General features: G+C 38.9%; 2 protein-coding genes across 5 annotated transcripts in view; one reads left to right on the forward strand and one right to left on the reverse strand.

The window, feature by feature from the left end:
* Window positions 1–6,560, reverse strand: part of sytl4 (synaptotagmin-like 4) — a 40,334-nt gene extending 33,774 nt beyond the window's left edge. The window contains exon 1 of one of the 3 annotated variants that reach the window (XM_039766050.1): window positions 6,396–6,560. The gene's annotated coding sequence lies outside the window, so the exon portion shown is untranslated. Of the gene's footprint in view, window positions 1–4,979; window positions 4,999–6,148; window positions 6,255–6,395 lie in introns of those variants that run through there. The other 2 variants (XM_039766051.1, XM_039766053.1) reach the window with 2 other exon arrangements.
* srpx2 (sushi-repeat containing protein X-linked 2) overlaps window positions 1–19,730 on the forward strand; it is a 122,505-nt gene that overhangs the window by 87,871 nt on the left and 14,904 nt on the right. The window lies entirely within an intron of this gene.

The following is a 19,730-nucleotide window of genomic DNA, read 5'->3' on the forward strand; positions in this document are numbered from 1 at the left end:
AGTGTTCAGCATGCTGGGGTTCTTCTTTCCCTTCTCCTCCGTTGCCACCAAACTTTTATTATACTTTATAACATAGACATTCTCTGACATAATTAGCCCAGTTCAGTTTAATGGTAAGTCAGGTGCCTGTCCAAGTAGCGCCGGGCACAAAACAGAAAACACTCCTGGACGGGCTCCAGTCCACTGTAGGGTTACACCCTGACCTCTAGTTAAGGTAAAACGCAGGTCTTTGGAAATATGGGAGGAAGACAATAGTACTTGGGAAAAATCCACAAAGCTAGGTTGGTGAATCTGTCAGGCAGCAGTACAAACCAGTATGCCATTGATATTCTAACCAGCAGTCCATTTCAGGTGGTGGAAGGACAAAATCATATCAAAAATAAAACTTAACACCCTGTTTCTTATAGGTGACAAAAAACAGGAGATACCTCTAAAGAACTGGAGTAAAAATGTAACTGAAGATCGTTAAAATTAAAATGAACAAGCTAAACTGAAAAACAAAATCAAGGAGATTTAGCAATCTACCCTAAGGCAAACTGAATGTAAGGCAAAGCACAGCACGGTGGCTAACCTGTTAAGTCATGCTCCAAAAAAATTAAAGATGATAATCATGGCAAACTTTGGCTAAACCGAACAAATACAGGTGAAATGAACTTTGCATCATGGGAGAAATCACTAATACAATTTGATAAACTACTACATTACAGCTGGTAATCATCTTAGCAGTCTATCTGAATTTTGAGTGGGAACCATGTAAAAAGCACGTACAGACAATCAATCCAGGGACCAAACTAGTAATGATATGTTGTGTGCTGTCACTAAGAAATAACAGACCAAAATTAACACATTCTACACCAGTACACGCAAGCAACAAACTTGAGACTGTTTGCTTTAGGAAATGCCTATTTTATATCTTAATGCAGATTTAACTGTATTTATCAGATTTGCTAGCATATTATCTAATAGTTTTGCCACTTACATAGCCTGTCCACATTGGACTCTACACATCTGTATATCCTGACTGAGCCCTGTAGTTCAATATTAAAACACAAAAAAACTGATTTTATGGAAATCATTTGAGAAAAAATAATCATAACGTTTATTTCCCAAATATGTTTTTTTCATAACAGGTGGGCTTCTTCAATATTTTCAGACAGTTGATAACATTAGATTTTACTTTTAAAGCAGAATATCATTAGCCACACGCAGTCACCTCTTGTTCATTTGTATCTCAGAGATAGAGAAAGCTGGCCTGTTTCTAATGAGCCACTGAAATAAAATCATGTCTTACAACACGGACTGCCATTCTGTTTCTTATATTTACTGGCTAGTATTTACAAGAGCAAAAGCATTGGCAGACTGCATCTGCCTGGAAGCATGGAATACAGACTAAGGAGGTAACTGGTTCAGCCTTAGTGTGTCAGTGCTCCAGCTGTATACTGTCCCCCCAACCCCTGTGTAAGTTGTTGGAAAATAATGTACTCAGTAAATGTCTTCACAGTGATAGGTGTTAAATTAACATACTACTTGTAACTTGATTTTTGTTTAGTTAAAAAAAGCTAAAAAAGATGAACTGACTACAAACAAGAGCAAAGAACAGGAGCAAAAGTTGGAGAAATAATTCCTTTTTCACCTGTCTAAAAGACCCATGATCAGATTGTACTTTAACATTTGATTAATATTTGATCAAACTGTATTTTAGCTTGTAACATTTACAAAATCATTAACAGTTTCAGCAGTTTTTTTTATGTGCTATATACAGTTACTATCAAGTACATTTATCATAGACCATGCAGCTTCTAAGGTAGCATGTTGGTTACTTACTGCCGTCTTATGGCTCTAGAGACATTGGTTCATCACTTAGGATTTTGCCTGTGTCTATGTGTGCTCCTCTCTCTCCGCAAATCCCCTATCCATCCCAAATTAGTAAATGAATGAGAATTTGGCAGCAGCCATTATATAGCACTGGACAGGTATACAACAGACTGGAATCTTCTCCTAAAATGGTTTCTCTTTTGTGATAATTATTACTGTTATGAAGGATTCAGAAATTGGATAGATGGAATACATCACATGAAATAGGGTGCAATTAATGGTGCCTTTTGTTTGATTCTTTAGCTTTGAATCTTGTAAATTCTTAAGTATCTTCTAGGTATGAGGAAACACTTTCACACCATTAAGGCGTATGGGGAAAACACATGTCCAGTATTACAAATGTGTTTAATGGGTTACAGACTAGAATTTCACTTCCTTCTGTTTAACATTGTTAATTAATTAACCAAATGTTCGTGAGGCCACAGGTTAGGCAGTGTCAGGTAGCAGGCACTAAGCAGGCAATGCAGTCTAGTGACTAAGGCATTTATTTTGTAACCATATAGGGTGCAGGTTCTGTCCTAACCATTATCCACTTATTTGGCCTGCCAGTAGTCCATAGGTATAAAATAGATTTTTTTTTAAACTTTGCTTTACTTTATATGTATGTTACACTCCAATAATAATTTACCATGAAATGACAAAAAGGGAATAAAGTAGAAGAGAGATGAAAAACATTGTAGAAAGTAGCCAGGAAAGTAAAAATCAGAAAGGCCGTGATCATATTAATAAACACATAATTACAAAAAAAAAAGCCAGCCAAAATTAAAGTATTCATCATTCTGTGCAATGTAGACCATGAAGCATCTACAAGTTTTCACACAAAGCACACAGGGACTACAAGTTAAGAAGCTTCTATCTTTACTATAACAACCTCCTACTCCAGTAACAGTATCTAATTTAGTAGGTCACCTTCAAATGTACTTTGTCATTTCAACATTTGCAATTTTACAAAGTCCATTTTTAAATTTACAATACAATAGCTGTTAAGTAGCACATCTTGAAATGATTTCCAGCAGGAATGTCAAACATGTTTGCGATGCCACTTTCAGATGGTCTCACAAAAGAATTTGAAAAACACATAAATGTTGTCGGATGCCCTGGTAACAGAAAGCATCAAGATCCTGGCTTGTTTTTCCACATTGCTTTCCTGACAAATGCTTGCATTCTTTAATACAAAACATTTTGAGACAGTAATGATATTAACGTTTGTGGCACCCCCCTTAAAGACACCTAATGGAAATGACAGGTGTGTAGAAATTAGGCAAATTGTATGTATGGAAGCTATACAAACCTCATTCTGTAGGCCAAATCAGTGCCTCTTAAAATCACTGTAATGATTAGAAGGGTATGGTTACTTTGAGTGAAAACACCCAAGGAACATGTGATTGATACACTAGAAAACCTTTAAGAAGGACATGTATCAAAGTGAGGTGTGCACACTGGCTTAGTAGGTGAACAATGTAACTTGTGTCCTCCTTAACAACATTACCCCACAATAGCTAATTTCAGTACATGACACACAGTAAAAGAAAACAAAAAGCACTCTCACAAACAGGTTAATGATACAAAGGATACCTAAACCAACTTTACACTGTAGATAATTTATATATTGTTGCATTGTCTTTAAAAATTCTATTATGTGGCTTTAACCATGACGATCAAAACATTTTTAATACAACATTCTTGAGACATTCTAAATTTTTGAGACATTTCTTGTGCAAAGAACAGTCACGTTTTAATCAATTACAGTCATTAGCCATATCAATAATACCAAAGAATGTACAATAGCTAACCTCACCCTCAAAGTTATACATGGCAGTGTACACAGGATACTTTTCTTCTGTATATGCAGAATGTGGAAGAGAAAAACAGTGCAAAAACAATAAATTCCTTAGCAGAAAATGAAAAAGTAATTATAAATTACTGTACACTACCATGAATGTTAATACTAAAAAGCCATGACTCCCAGGAGTAGCTGTTCACTTATTGACAAAATCAACTGCTACAATGAGTATTTCCAAAAATGAAATCAAGAATAAAACCAAATTTCTTTATTAAAAACAAAGTATTTTATTCTCATTCAGTGGCTAATGATGAATGTCTCAGTCTTTCTATATTATTTCAAAATGGAACAGGAACCAAAACAGATATGTCAAAGTACAAAATGCCATTTATCCATTACCTAACCTACTACCTATCACATGCTCATGAATACACACACTAATATGAAGTGGAAAAGGAAGGCAACCTTCCATTTGGAAAACCTTCTCTCTGCGTATGGTCAACACCTAGTATAAAATAATTTGCACAGCAGTTACAGCAATGAAAGGTGCGACAAAATTGACAGATTCACTGTAGAGTGGTTAGCACCATTGAATCACGCCCCTGTAGTTCCTTCTGTGTGTTTGCAATCTCTCTAGTGTTCATGCGGGCTCACTCCCATATCCCAAAGATTTCACTGCTAGGTTAAATGGTTATTTTCATTACTCTGGTATGTGTGAGAGTAGGTGTGTGCATGAATGTTCTGCAATGGACTGGAATTTGGTGCAGAGCTGGTTCCTGCCCTGTCCAACCCTATAATAGAATAGGCAGGGCCTTCAAATGGACGGTTACATTGGTAAGTGGAACAGTGCAGCAGTGTTGTATTAGGCACCGCAATGCTGATGTAAACAGATCCTTGTCACACTTTCTGCAGGCCTCACTAGCAAAGCAGTTATGCACCGTGGCACAAAGAGATGATTTTAAGTTTTTTTTCCCCCCCATATCTCCCTTTTAGTCATATATTCCTGACTCAGCTTCCTCATGGTTCACATAAATGTATAGCTGATAAAGAAATTAAAATACCCCTACAAACACACTTCCAGACCATTTACCGAGCCATATTTCTCTAAAACCTAATTAAAACTGTAAATATAAACACACTCCAGGTTGAACTGCATCACTGAATTCTAATTATGACATAAAGATTACCATATAAAAGCAAAGCAAAATGACCCTTTAGTGATTAAGACACCCTTTTTCATTCACCAAAGATTGAATGACTATACTTGGGCAATTTTGCTGCATATGTATAAAGTAAAGATTCTGAAACATTGAACACCAACCTGTGGTAATGGCGTAGTTCTGTATATCCATTTATTGTACAGCCCTGCTGTACAGTGCCCGTGGCCTGTCAAAGCCTATCCTGTCAGAATACCAGTCTGCCATATAAAGTATTTACATACTCTGATACACAGAGCCACTGTATGCTTTCCACTGTTTCCCACTTTAAATGTTCTCGCATTAGGGTACTTTCAGAGCGCAGTGCTCCATACGCCGAATTTTAACTCCCAGGCTTGCTTTTGTCTGTATGGTGTTTACTTCGCCTCTCTGTGTGGGCTTTCTCTTTATACTCTGGTTCCTGTCAGGTTGACTACAATGTCTAAACTGGTTCAGCAGGAGTTTGCCTTACAATGTGCTGGTCTCCCATCAAGGGGCTGGATCTTGTCTTACACAAAAACCTTTGACATTTTCTGTTAACCTGTGTTTAACTAAGTTGGTAATGAAAAAGGGGATGGATGTTGTGTATTATTCTTGATAATTTTCAGTCCAGGTTGAAAAGGCACAACAGTAATTATGGCAATAATTCCCGTGTCATAACCAGTTTATCATAAATAGTGAAATGACAAACTGGTAAGCACAAGAAACAGTGTACTGCCAAAACTAAATTTCTTCACTAATTCATTTTTTCCTCAAACCTACTTACTTACACCATTGTTATGTCTTAGATTACTTTTGCCACATCAACGATAATAAATGACTGATTTGGTAACTTTATCAAAAAACGTTTCAAAGGCCAGATTGAGTATGAAATGAATTTAAAACGTATGTGTGACTTGAATAACACATCGCACGCGTGATGACAACCCTGGCAAATCTGTTACCAATAGTGGCCGTTATAAATGTGCATTAAGGTTTAGGCAAATATCAGCAAAACGCGGACCTGATTAAATCAGTTTCAGGAAAAGCACACGCCTAAATAAAACAGTGGAGCTTGAAAACAAAACTTAAATTGTCGCTTTAAAGACAATCAAGTCAAACTGCTCGTGCTGCTTAGGAGGAGGACAAGTAAGTTGTGCAAAGATACATTTTAATGCCATGCGTAGCCACGGAGAGAGGCGCGACGACACAACGATGCCAACCAAGCCACCCGCCAGCCAGCCAGCCAGCGTAACACCCGCTCAACACACGGCGACAAATGGGTACAATGGAACTCCTTCATTAACTGACTTACTTTCTTGTATTCCTTTGTGCGACTTCGAAAGAAAACTACAGGCAGCGCGGTTTAACAATTCCCTTTTTAACAGGTGCTTCTTTAAAAGAAATACGCGAGCGCATTTCCATGGCGACGCCCCACTCTTGAACTGAACAGCGTACGGACAGCCAATAATATCGCGCGCACATACACGAACAAAGGGTCGACAGGCAGGGAGGTAAGGGAATTTAATAAAACTACCAAGAAAGTGGTTAAAATTGCTTACTAATGGCGTTCTTCGGCGCTAAGTCTCTCCACCTTTCTCACTGTGAAGTTCCGCGCTGGCGCTGCTGGTCTCACACTAGCGAAGCAGGGAGGGAGCAGGTGAGATAAACTATTAATGATACCGGAAGACAGAATTCACATTTCTTCGAAACTTTTCACGGGCTTTGCTGGCGCCGCAGAGATTTAAAGGAGCCGCGCCTACTTAGGTGGAGGCGAAAAGAAAACCTGGTGTACTACTAAAATATTAAAACGTTATTAAAACGTGAAGATGTTAGTTCTGATTATTTCATGCCAGCATGGCATACACTGATGTTTGTCACAAGGGTTCCATTCTCGGCTCGGAGTGAAGACGCCGTCAATGTAGTTATTTCCTCTGTACCCCGACTGTCTTCCACATCCCAAATACGAGCGAGTACGATTGACTGGATATTCTCAACTGATAACCTATCAATGCGTGTGGCCAGTGATGGCTTGGCACATCCAGGGTTGTATCTGTTATGACAGGGTCCAGCCCACCACGACACCAGGCCGGATATGTTGGGTTTGAAGATGAGTGGAAATCTGATGAAGGTATTCCGTTAAATGCAATATCAAATGAATGTCGAACGTCAAGCTAACTATGACTTGGTCTATTAAATACACTTTTATAGCCCAGCACTGAAAAACGACCACTTCTTCATCCAAAACAAGTCACTAAAATATGTGATTATATCCAAAGATAATGATGGTAAACAGAAATGCGCAAAATGTAAATAAAAGGTAAAATAATAAATAGTATATATAATGTATTATCAGTCTGAATACTGCTAACCACAATTAGTAGTAATAACTACCTGTAAAGCTACCGTTATCCCTGCACTATGTACAGTATATGTATATTTCTATTAGTGCTTTTGAAAATCATAATACAACTTATTAAATCTGATAATAAATTACAGACTATTACTTGGAACTAGATTGAATTGCTGGCACACCACTTAGGGTTTGATCCTGCTTTTCACCCGATAGCTCTTCCGCGACTCCCTGCAAACCTATAACAGTATAAATTGTGTTTAAAAGATGAGTCCATTAATTCTATTTTAATAAAAGTAAAACAGCAGCAGGTATTTATAACACAGATCATAAACCAATGAATGATGAGAACATTGATAAGGACAGTGATTTATATATTTTTGATGATTAACAATGGCTGGCTTTCACTCTACTTTTTATAACTAAGTTGAATTCAGTAATGTTCGACCTTTATTGCTGCAGTAGAATACAGTAAAATAATAGCATTACTCACAGCAACAAACTGAATTTGTTAATTTTATAAATCAGCAAAATATTTAATTAATGCAGTGTTTGTCAGCAAAATAAGAAATTCTCATTCAATTTCTGTACTGTGTTCAAAATAGTATTTAGTCCTGTCTCCTAATCTCTGTCTTTAAACCTCTATTGAACTGTTCTTCTGCTCCTGCTCCAGTTTCCATTTATCTTGATGACTTTGCCCTGTTCATTAGTTCTGAGTTTGTTTTTATCCAAAAATAGTCCAAGACTCCACAGATATCCTTTGACTGGCAAATACAAGCTCTTCTCTTTTCTCCTTCTCTTACGTAAGCTCTAACATATCTGACCTGCTCTGTAACCTTATATGCTCCTCTGTGGAAATGTGTTCCATTCCTTCACATCTGTTTTAATCCATCTCTTTTCTGCTGATTCCATATATCACTTTTCTTTTGTACTTATCACTGCTAACAGGTACATTTCCTGTGGAATTCATGGAGGCTTATGAAATCCTTGCTGTAAAGTTTCCCTTTTTCAGCTTGTTATGCTGATGAGAATTGTTATCCAGCCTCCCTCCTGGCTCTCTGGCAAAGACACTGGAGAGAATATTTCACAAAGAGACCTATGTTTTTCTTACATCTGCAAAGTCCTCTTCAACATGGTTTCTACTAAGGCCTTTCCAGACAGAGTGCTCTACTTCCACTCACAACTGACTGTGGCTGCATGTGCAGTGCCTCTTTTGTCTCAACCTATATTCTTTTCAAGTTTTCTTATGCATTTGATAAAGTTAATTTCTCTTTTATTTGCTCCATAAACATGGAATCACAGGTTCTACATTAAGTTGATGTCCTACCTTTCTTCCAATGTTTTCTGGCATTACTCAATGCCCTCTCCTCAGAATATGCCTTTAGGTGTGCCTCGGGAAACACCGCCAGACCGCATTCTTTCTCTACATTTGTGTCATAGACACACATCTTCTCGTGGCCTCTCTTATCATCTTCTTGTTATCAATACTCAGATCTTTCTTGCTTGCTGCACACATTTTGAGTCTCCTCAGGCCTTTCTTGTGTAACACCATCGTGCTATCAAACCATATACAGGACATATGAGAATATTATTTACTGTATGTACTAGATAGGGAATTTCATAATACGGTACTGTTGGTTAATCAGGCACATCAGAAGTACTATGTAACTAACTGAGTATTTTTTCTTAGCTGCACAGTATTTGTAGTTTTTTTTGTTTGTTTCCTTTAGCAGCGTCTAATATTATTGCCACGCAGTGTGCTGTAGTGATTAAGGCTTTGGACCTAGGACTTCAAACCCTGAAGGTGTCAGTTCAAATCCTGCTAATGACACTGTGTGACCATGAGCAAGTCACTTCACATGCCAGTACTCCAAATGGGAAAATAAAATTAACCAATTGTATCTCAAATGTTGTAAGGTACCTTAAGGACATTAGTCAAATAATAAATAATAATAATACTATTATTAGGTGACTGGAGCTGCTTACTCTTAAACATACTATACACAATTGTCCATGAGGAAAACATTACTGCATTAGATCAATTCTTGCTTTTTCTGCTTTTCCTAGTGACTTGGCTTTTGGTCATTGCAAAACACAATTTTACATGAAAGTATATTCCTTTGAATTGAAATGGATAGTCAGGAGGAATAATGTGAAATTTGAGTATTTTTATCATTAATAGGTATATACAATTTTCATTTCTTATTACATTTTTAGTCTGTTGTATGTAGACCCCATTTAAAGCAGTTGTATTTCCCCATTAGAAATTCAAGAGCCACTATCTAAATCAGACATTTCTCCCTTGGTGTTTGCATCATTTTATTCATGGGGGTTTTTGGTTTTCAGTGCTGTGATTGAAGGCTGTAGGTGAACGGAGTGGAACGGATAACCAAGATGAGAGCCAGTATGCATGTATGAGTACCAGTAGTCAAAGGAGATAAGCAGTGTTTGCTAACCACTGAGCTTTGCATCTTCCTTGAGTTTTGCTGAACTTTCTTTTTCCATTTCACAACATGATCATGTCTCTTTTTTACTGTGCAGGGCACCATGTATTCACATGGGCAGGCAATCGCTACTGCTGCACTCTTCATTTGCATAAAGCATGCTCATTGAGCAGCACAGAGCATGTAAATTAGCATAATATTAATAAGTACTAATATTGAAATGAACTTTCTTAGTGGCTACCCAATACCCTAGATGTACCATCCTGCCAAATTAAAGTTTCAGCTTTGTACCTAAATGGAAAATGGTGCTGTAGTTGATGAGTCAGTAAGTGAGTGAATGATTCAGCGGTGTTTATTTATTTATTTTATATATATATATATATATTGTGGTCTTTGGCCGGCTTGTCATCCCGGCCAATACCCCCAGGCCACCAGATGGAGCCCTCCCTGCAGTATGGAGGTGCCCCGAAGACCAGCAGGGAGTCATGGACTATGTAGTTTTTTTACACGGCCCTGCTGGATACCACAGGGGCCGCAAGAGGGAGCTGCAGGGAGGACCGAAGATTCATTTGTGCCCTATAACCTGGAAGTGCGTCAAAGGAAGAGCGACGTGCTTGCGGGGTGAGAAGAAGGACTCATACCTGACCCGGAAGTGATAGAGAATCACGTGGACTGGGGATTGGGAACACTTCCGGGTCAGGAAGGATAAAAGGACTGTGGGAGTCGGAGGAGAATTATTGTATTATTGTTATTGTGATTTATGAGTATAGTGGAGGAGAGGGTTCTTTGTGTACTGTGGCGAATAAATAAAGTCATCATTTGGACTTTTATCTGGTGTCTGTAGTCGTGGACAGGGGTTCAAGGGAGTGATACAGCCTTAATTGGTCACTATATATATATATATATATAAAACACAATATTAAAGCAAGAACATGTTTTAACATGTGCATAATGAAAGAGGCCTCCTCCCCTACAGAAATACTGCCACTGTTAGTTTTTGCTCCAACCAGTTTCTATTCCTGACATTAATTACATTAGATTCTTCCTTTATGCATCATTCTGTAAAACCTGAAGATGCTGTATACAGTATGAGTGTGTGACTAATTTGTGCTGCAAAATTGTTGTTCTACTGCTTATATATTATTATAGAAGAATGGATGCCCTAGTGTGTTGTCATAGAGTTTAGTGCATAGGACTCCATTTTAGGTACTTACTCATTTAGAAAAGTAAATAATAATCCGATTGAGTGGTTTTAAATTAATCAAACATTAAGGCAGATGTCAGTTTAGGGCAGTATTAAGTGAGGATTTAATCAGTAAAATCAGTGACTGCACTGGTAATTACATAGATATAAAACTCAGTTTTGAAAGGGAGCAACTTTGTGACCTGTGCACAAGTCTTAGGCCACTCAAGAAACTGGTTTGTAAAGCTCTTTAACTTATTTATGTACAAACACAAAATACATTGGAATAAACACAAACACTGCTAAAATTAAAAAGTATAAAAGAATGTCCTGTGTTTTTAAGTACAGTATATCATGTGGCCACAATGCAAACTGCATTAATTCCCGTTGGTACACTACTGTATATTTTTTTCCTTTTGCTGACACTCCTCTTTCCCCACTTGCCTTTATTCTTTCATTATAGCCTCTGACGGTAGCTCTCTGCAACTCATACAATATCAGTCTAATTAATTAAAAATATACCACAAAAATTTCATTGTACATGGGTGATGTTCTTCTCTACCTTGGTAATGCCCCTGTTGATATTTCCCGTGTCCTTGATCTGTTTAATATCTATGAAGCCCTCTCTGTTTAAAAGATGAACTGGTCTAAATTTGTTCTTTTCCCACTGAAATCTTCCTGTCATCTCTCCACCTTTCCCTCATTTATTCCCTGTACAGTGTCTTTCAGATACCCGGGATTGGACATCTACAGTATGTCAGGGAATAGGAGCTTGCAAGTGACAACTTTTGCCATGTTCTGAAGGGTGCAAGAGACTCCATTTCTTCTTGGTCCCACCTCTATCATTCCAATACAAACTGGAAATTATTACAATGAATTAACTTTATTATCTCTTTGTTCCCACTTTCTCCCCCACCTAAGGTCTGGCAATCTGTTGTCTCTGGTGTCTTCATTCCTTTGCAATCACACAAGATCATCTATTAAACACTCCACTTTGATCCGCGTAAGGTTGGAAGGTGGTATCTCCCTCCCTGATATCAAGCTATACCACCTTGCCTTTACTCTAAGGTTAGGTTGGAATCGGGCCTACCTACAGCATCCATCTTCCTGATTGCCCAAAGAAACAAAATATATTTTCACCCATTGCGCAACTTCATTTCCATTTCTTTCTAATAAAATAAAGTCTGTTTCTCCTATTCTTGGCCCCATTGTGTCTCATGCCCTTCAGACGTGGAGAAATGTTGAAAAATTGATGGGTTAATGCCAGGATTGCACTTCCATTTTCCTTTATTTCGTAATTCTGTCCTAAATATTGGAGGCTGTCCAATTTCCTCCTTCCCTTGTGTCAGTGTGGTATATACCTGTATATGATTGGAGATATATTTAATGAGCCAGGGCTGGAAGCATTCCTTTATCTTCAATCTAAGCATCCTGTCCCTATCACTTCTACTGTTTTTATAGTATTTGCAGCTGAGGTGTATGATCAGAACATATGTAGTTCCCCTCTCTTCTCCTCTTCCAATGAATCCCCTGTACTCATAAGTCTAAGCCAGTATCTGGTCTCTACTCTCTCCTCCACAAAACACCCCTCTATACTCTTCCAACCACGTCTAATTGGCTAGCACACCTTTCCCCATCCTCTGCGTTGTACTGGCCAACAATCTTTCTAAATATCAAAAATTGTTCTAACAATCCCAGTCACCAACACACAATTTCAATTTGTTCAAAAACTGTACACTACTCCCTGGAGACATTATCTACTGGGACTAGAACTAGAGCTCCTATGTCACCTTTGTCCTCTTAAAGTCCCTGTTCTGGGAATGCCCTCTAGCTGTGGCTCTCTGGCACTATGTGGCTGAATCCCTCTCTACGATTCTTTTCTCTCCCCATTTATTTGTCCCCTCAAGTTCTTCTCCTCCTAGACCTTTCTTCTCTTTCCTCACTTCCCCTTTCTCTCTTGCAGTGGAGGCTTTTAATGACTGCGACCATTGTAGCTAAATTGCTTTTAGCCCTTCGCTGGAAATTTCCTGCCCTTGTCTCTCCTGCAATCTAGACACCTTCATTTTACAATCTTGTCTTTCTTGAACTTTCTACATCCCAGATCAACAACTTTTCTGAGTGTACTACCCACAACTGGCTTCATGCTGTTCAACTAGTGAAGAGTTGGTTGAGGGTTCCTCACTGAGGCAGTTTTTGCAGTCCACCTGAGGGTTCCTCAATGAGGCAGTTTTTGCAGTCCACCCTTCCTCATTTCTATTTCTTTTTTTGTTTGCTTACTTTGTCTTGCTCACCTGCATAGTGTGTGTTCTAGTGAACCTTTCAACTCTTTTTCTCTCTCTCTTAATTGTGTTTCTGGTTAAATAGTTGTCTCAGATGTTGCTGGGGTGTTATGTGTTTGTTCTTATATACCTTATTAATGGTTTTATTTTGCTGTATTCCATTTTCATTTTATCAATAGTAATCCTATGGCAAATTCTTGAACTTTTCTTCTAGAGTTATTCATAACTTTCTCATAACTCTCCTTTTGATCTGGGCTGTTTTTTGTTCTTTTCCAAGTCCAAGTGACCCAACACAGCTTCAGTTATGTTCAGGTCAGGGCTATCAGGCTACCAGCCTGTTAGCATCCTATTTCTCAATGTCTACTTAATGCAGGTCTTAATTATGTTTGCAGCATGTTTGCTTTGTTATGGCCATGAAACATTACGTTATTGCCAAATTAGACATTTTTTGAAGATAATGTGTAAATAATCAAAATCTGTTTATATATCTCAGCAGTTATTCCATTGATTTTTGTCCAGATGCCTTGCACTGTTGGCTAGAATGTAACCCCAGATATGACAGAGCTGCCATTGTGCTTCACAGAAGTCTGGACAGTTATCAGTATACTGCTCTGTAACTCTTCCCCCAACATACTGGAATAAGTGAAATTTAAAATTTGGAATCATCACTCCATAAGACTTTCTTCCAGTGCTTTTAACTCTGTGCTTTATGGCATTTTATGTACTGTAATATCTTCTGCTTGCCTCCTTTAGAAAAAATGTTTTCATAAATACAGCATGCCTCAACAGACAACTTCTTTTGAGACATCTTAGCATAGTCAAAATGTGTACTTTGGGGCAAGATGACTACCAGGTGCCGAAAAAGTTCCTTTTGTTCCCTAAGGAATTGATCTTTAAGTCTTTGTTTGTAAGTTTGTTAAATGCCTGGCAGCTTCCTTGAGTCTTCCCTCTCATGTTTTGTTTTCAGTTCGCCTGGTTTCTTTCAGTTTCTTTTTGACAGCTTGTTCACCTTTCCCTGAAAATCCATTTTGTTATGCTGCTGATCATTCCCATGGTAATACAAAATGCACCATAAAGGTATGTTAGTGTTCCCATTTTCAAATCTTTTGTTGAAGCACTACCAATGATGTGTTAAATTGCACAAGTAGCACACCAGGTTCAGCTTATCTCTACCCCATTCATTTCGAACTAGGTTACAGCCAACAGAATTTAACAAATACATGGAGCAGCAGGAGTGGCCTTAAGGAGAATTTTAGGAACCAACCTTGTATTCTGTCAGCCATGTAACACAAGTCTATAGAAAACACAAAAAATGCTTTCTACTTTTATTGTATCAATGATTTTCTCTAAAGTTATATAGGGTTTCATGAGAAAATGAACACTGCCTGATATCCTTATATATAATTTGATACTATCCGTATGTATGGTGTTTGCATCAGTACCCCATGTTTATGGTGTCAGCATCAATACCTCGACTCAATACAAGTTAGAACCATGCAATGGGACTCTGCCTCTGTAGTCAGAACATAACGTGGCAAACGCGGACGCAGTATTGCACGATTGGCTACGAATGCTTCAGTGACACCGCTGGACGGCCGAGTATAGTATGTCAGTGTTGGTTCGAGCAGATAACAGCAAGTTCGGTTGGTTTTTAGAACATTGGTTTGGTGGGGCGTACTTTCCAGGACTAACATCGTCGACTTACTTAAACCCTTCGACAGCTCTGGAACCGTAAGTAATTTAGAACGTATTGCCATTTCCTTGGTACGTCGAAATCTATCTTTAGGCAGTTCGGTTTTGGCATCCATCCTTCTGACATCTATTGGCAAACTGAGTAATGACGGCTGAGTATTAACAATGGTCATTTTTTAAATTTTAGCCGATCTCAGATCTAAAATGACCACGCCAACATAATTATTACTTTGACTCTGATTAGAGTCGTAAAATACGGTTTGTTTTGAAAATTTGTTTGCCAGAAAAAATCAATTGAGGTGCCCCGAAGAGCTGAGTTCACGTCTCACAGCCCCGTTTAAACAGGAAGCTCTTCATTACATCGGCCAAAAAGGTCTATTTTAAGCACAAATCAGTGCCATGATAACAAAATCATTTCAAGTACTTAAAAAACAAATAATTCTTTGCAGAGAAAGTATGGATTTCACAAACGTAGAATTTGTAGCCCGATTCGATCGGGCTCCCATTCGCTAGTATAGCTTTAAAAATAATTCTGTATATAGAGCTGCAAGTAGCAGTAACCAAGCTTCACAGATAGACCAGGTCTGAGTTCATTTCATCAGTTTTATAAACATTGTGCATGGTGAACTTATTAAGTAAGGGTTTTAGTTCGAGACAGGAATTTGACTTTAACCATAAGAAGAGATGATGATCTGAAATGGAACATGTAGGTGTTGTGGCTTGAAAGGAACACATGTAATATACATGTGACTTGAAAAAATGTGACAAACAATATGCAGTTGCCATCAGAGGTGCAGCAAACTCAGACTGTTTTCATTGCAGTACTGTGAGAGAAGAGATACAAGATTTATAAAATAAATAAAATAATTCTGGTATTATCTGTAATTAATTTTGTACAGTGTGGGAACAAATAGCATATTCCACATGTCTGCAACTGTAGTAACAATTTACCTGTTTTTATTGGTTTTTTTTTTACTTGCCTGCCTGCTTCGCTCGCCAATCCCTCTGGCTTGTGCTACACGCCAGCCACTTCGCGTCTCTGCCGCTCGCATATGTGGATTTCACTTTCACCAAACAACAAATCTTCTAATTCTCACGGATACGGGTCTTTTTTGGGAAGAAAAACTACTTTTCCCTGATGGCAACATGAATTAGATGATTTACAAGTCTCCGACTTAAAGTTTAAATCCGAACAATATATTCAATCTCTTTTCACTGTTCCGTTATTTTACTAATACTTTCCATTTGTTTGCGAAGAAGGATAGAAGATGGATATGTGCAAGTATATGTTTAGATATATATGTATATACCATAGATGTATAGGTAAGGACAATAACAAACAGCACAAACCATACATTTACATTAGCTTAGCTGCGAGCCCTACAAGGGAGTTGGGAATCTTGACCGAGTGGGTGGGGAAAGGTTCTAAAGATGCCGCCACTGGTCATTTATTAATTGAAGGGGATGCAGACAGTAAAAGGGCTCTCTTGTGCCCATTGAGAGACCCAAACTGTAGACAAGCCCCAGATTAAACAGGAGATCCCTAAAGTAAAGTGGTGGTCTCCTGACAAAGTAGAAAAGAGCGATAAAAGCTCAAGGGCGGCCGGTGAATCCTCCTCAGCGGAGAAAAGGGCGGAGCCAGAAGTACTAAGGTGTTTTCAGTATCGCCGAGGAATACAACCGGGGGGACCACGGCTGTGCTACGAATGCCGCAGGCCGGGCCATGGATGGCGAAGTTGTCCTAGGAGGACATGGGATCAAAGAACTTATTGTTATACTGTAACTCCTAGGTTTGCACGGGAGTGTCATCGACATTGCCAAGGCTCGACCTTTGAATCCTACTGGAGGAAGATGTCCCTCGCGGGGCTGGATGCTCCAAACCATGGTTTTTCGCTGGGTTAGGGTACTGTGGTCTATGGCCGGCTTGTCTTCCTGGCCAATACCCCCAGGCTACCAGGTGGAGCTCTCCCTGCGGCATGGAGGTGCCCAGAATACCAGCAGGGAATCATGGACAATGGAGTTTTGTCCTTTACAGCCCTGCTGGATATCACAGGGGCCAACGGAGGACGCTGCAGGGAGGCCCAGAGAGTCGTATGTGCACCATAACCCAGAAGTACGTCGTAGGCAAAGCGACAGGGGAAATGACGATTCGGATGAAAAGAGGACTTTTTATCTGACTCGGAAGTAATAGGAAGTCACATGGACTGAAGGATTGGAAACACTTCCGGGTCAGGGACTATAAAAGGACGATGGGAAATCCCAGATGTTGAGCTGAGCTGGGTGGAAGGGTGGCAATGTGTCTGGGAGTGGTGGAAGATTATCGATTATTGTATTGTGGAGAATTGAGAGGAGGGTGCTTTGTGCACTGTTTATTAATAAAAACTCAAAATATTGGACTTTTACCTGGCGTCTGGTGTATATTCTAAGGGTTCAAGAGGACGATAGCGCTCTCTGTCACACTGTTTACATGTACAAGTACGCTTCTGTAGTCCTCCCTTAGCAAACGATCTGATATTATTGTTAAACTGAACAAAAAATGAGTAAAACGTCATCACTGGCAGCCTTAAATCTTAAAACAAGCATGAAGCTCGTGATAATGTGTGATCTTGTGTTTATAAATATATTTATTTCTTCATGTGCTGTGAAAAAATTAACATCCATACCCTTTTCACATCCTCAGTCTTAGCCACTGATGATTTGCGGTATGAACACTAGCTGTTACGTCACCTGATTACACTGCTTCAACATACTGTATCTATAGCAATTTGCCTAATTAAAACTAAACTAATACATTATTAATATGTGTGTTACTGGATTGCACACAGCAAACTCTTTTCTGCTTGGTTGTGTGACTGAGCCCTGCTCCCAAATTTGTGTTGCCGAGTTTAGTACTGTATGTTCAGCTCATCTATATTGAGACAGATTATTTTAAGAAATAACGTGAGAGGCCAAGCATTTGCCTTGTGGTGGTCCCGTGGCTGCTGAAAGTGTGGGCAACGCTAACACGTGCACAATCTGACAGAGTGAAACGAACATTTGTAAAATACATAATCCTTAACTTTAACTGTAACCCCCTTAGAGGTTTACATGGCCAAGTAACCAGGCTAATTGCAGAGAAATCTGTGTGTGTTAACCAGTTTCTCTAACTTGTATAACTGCTGTGATGCTTGAACTCGGGTCATTGATAGTCATGAAACGAAGGATAACTAGGGCAATGAGGACACATAAACAATCAAGTTCTAAGTGTCTTTATTCAGACAAATTAGTACCCATAAAAGTACACTTCCAGTTCTTCAAATAAATAACTGATAAATAATTCATAAAACAAGTGTTCATTGAGGGAGTTAAAAAAATCAATCCTTAAATAAATAAAAAACTGAAACAAGTACTAAAATCAAGTTAAAAATCCTGGCATAAAATCAGTTTATTTTCTTCTCCTGTTCTGAGTCCCAGTGCGTCTCTCTCTCTCTCACTTCTACCACCCCTGTTCGCCCATCGGGTCCCTGCAGTAGGGCAGAGTCACTGGCAAGCACAGTCCCCACTCTGGCTCATGTCCTAGCCACCCCAGACTCCATCATTGCATGACCCCAGGAGCACTAGATTGCTCCTGCTCCTCTGTAGTGCTCAGCAGGAACAAGCGGCCACTGGAGCACCATTCCTATCACTCCCTCATGAGTCCACCAACCACCTTGCCACCTGTCTAACACACTGGCTTACACTCCTGATCCATTCTCTGCTCTTTTCCTAAAAATTTCTCTTGATTTAATTTCCTTCCTTCTTTCATTTTCATTCTCAATCCCCTCTCTGCCCTACTCGGGCTCCTTTATATTCTATAGGTGCAGGTGTCTTAATTAATCACCTGCAGAGCGTCAATGAGGAAGCCAGCTAAACTGATTGCGCATAAACGTGCAAATGCGACTATGCAGTTTCCTCATTAAACACCATGCGGCTGCATAGCTTTGCAGCTGTACACACCCACATCTGCAGAGCCTGAACTGCACTGTTTTTTTAAAGCTTATATACCACAATGGACCCGCAATGTGCTTCACTGTAGCATTTAAGAAAACAGGTTTCTGTGAATATCCACGTTATTAAAGTGCATGTAAATGTACTGTGTGTTTAATCAATCTTATCAGACAAGGCTAAGAAACTGCATTCCAAAGATGCCCTGTGGGAAAAGAATTGACATTTGAACTGTCTGACAGTTGCTTTATAAGCAAGGGAATTGAGGGCCAAACAAAGAAAAATGGGCAATGCCAGGCTATCCTTCAGATACAGTGGCCAGAGCTGTTATCTTATGGATCTACCATCCTGGCTATGAATCCTGTGCATGTTAATGTGTGTATGTGTTTGTGAAGTTTGCATGTTCTCACCATGTCTGCGTGGGTTTTCCTCCCACATCTGCAAAGATGTGCATGTTAAGATAATTGGCAATTCCAAACTGGCCTAGTGTGAGTCTGAATATATGACTTAGTGGGCCTGTGACAGTGTAGCATCATATCTATGGCTGTTTCCTGTCCTGAGCCCACTGCAGACACAATGTGCCATTTAAGAATGGTATGTCATGTTATATTGAAATGGGAATGTAATGGGAAAAAATAAATGGGCTTAGAAGGTAATGAAATAATTTAAAGGAATTTTAATCTTTTGAACAACTGAAATCTACACTGTTAAAGATTTTTTGCAGTCTCAGTTTACATTATGAAATATAAGTAGAAACATAGGTACAAAGAGAAATGTTCTTCATGTCTACTGGCAAACTACATGACTATACCAGTAAGTGTCTGTATGTTATAGCACGATTTGGCGAGAATATTTAGTGATGTTCTATTACAAAGAAAATGTAACAATTTGACAATTACTGTGTGTAGCAAACTTGTTATAGAAAAGTAGAGAACGCTTAACACACTATACACAAACAAAATTGTATTCAGTGGACCCAGTTT

The sequence above is a fragment of the Polypterus senegalus genome, chromosome 10, assembly GCF_016835505.1.
Source record: "Polypterus senegalus isolate Bchr_013 chromosome 10, ASM1683550v1, whole genome shotgun sequence".
Classification (NCBI taxonomy): Eukaryota; Metazoa; Chordata; class Cladistia; order Polypteriformes; family Polypteridae; genus Polypterus; species Polypterus senegalus.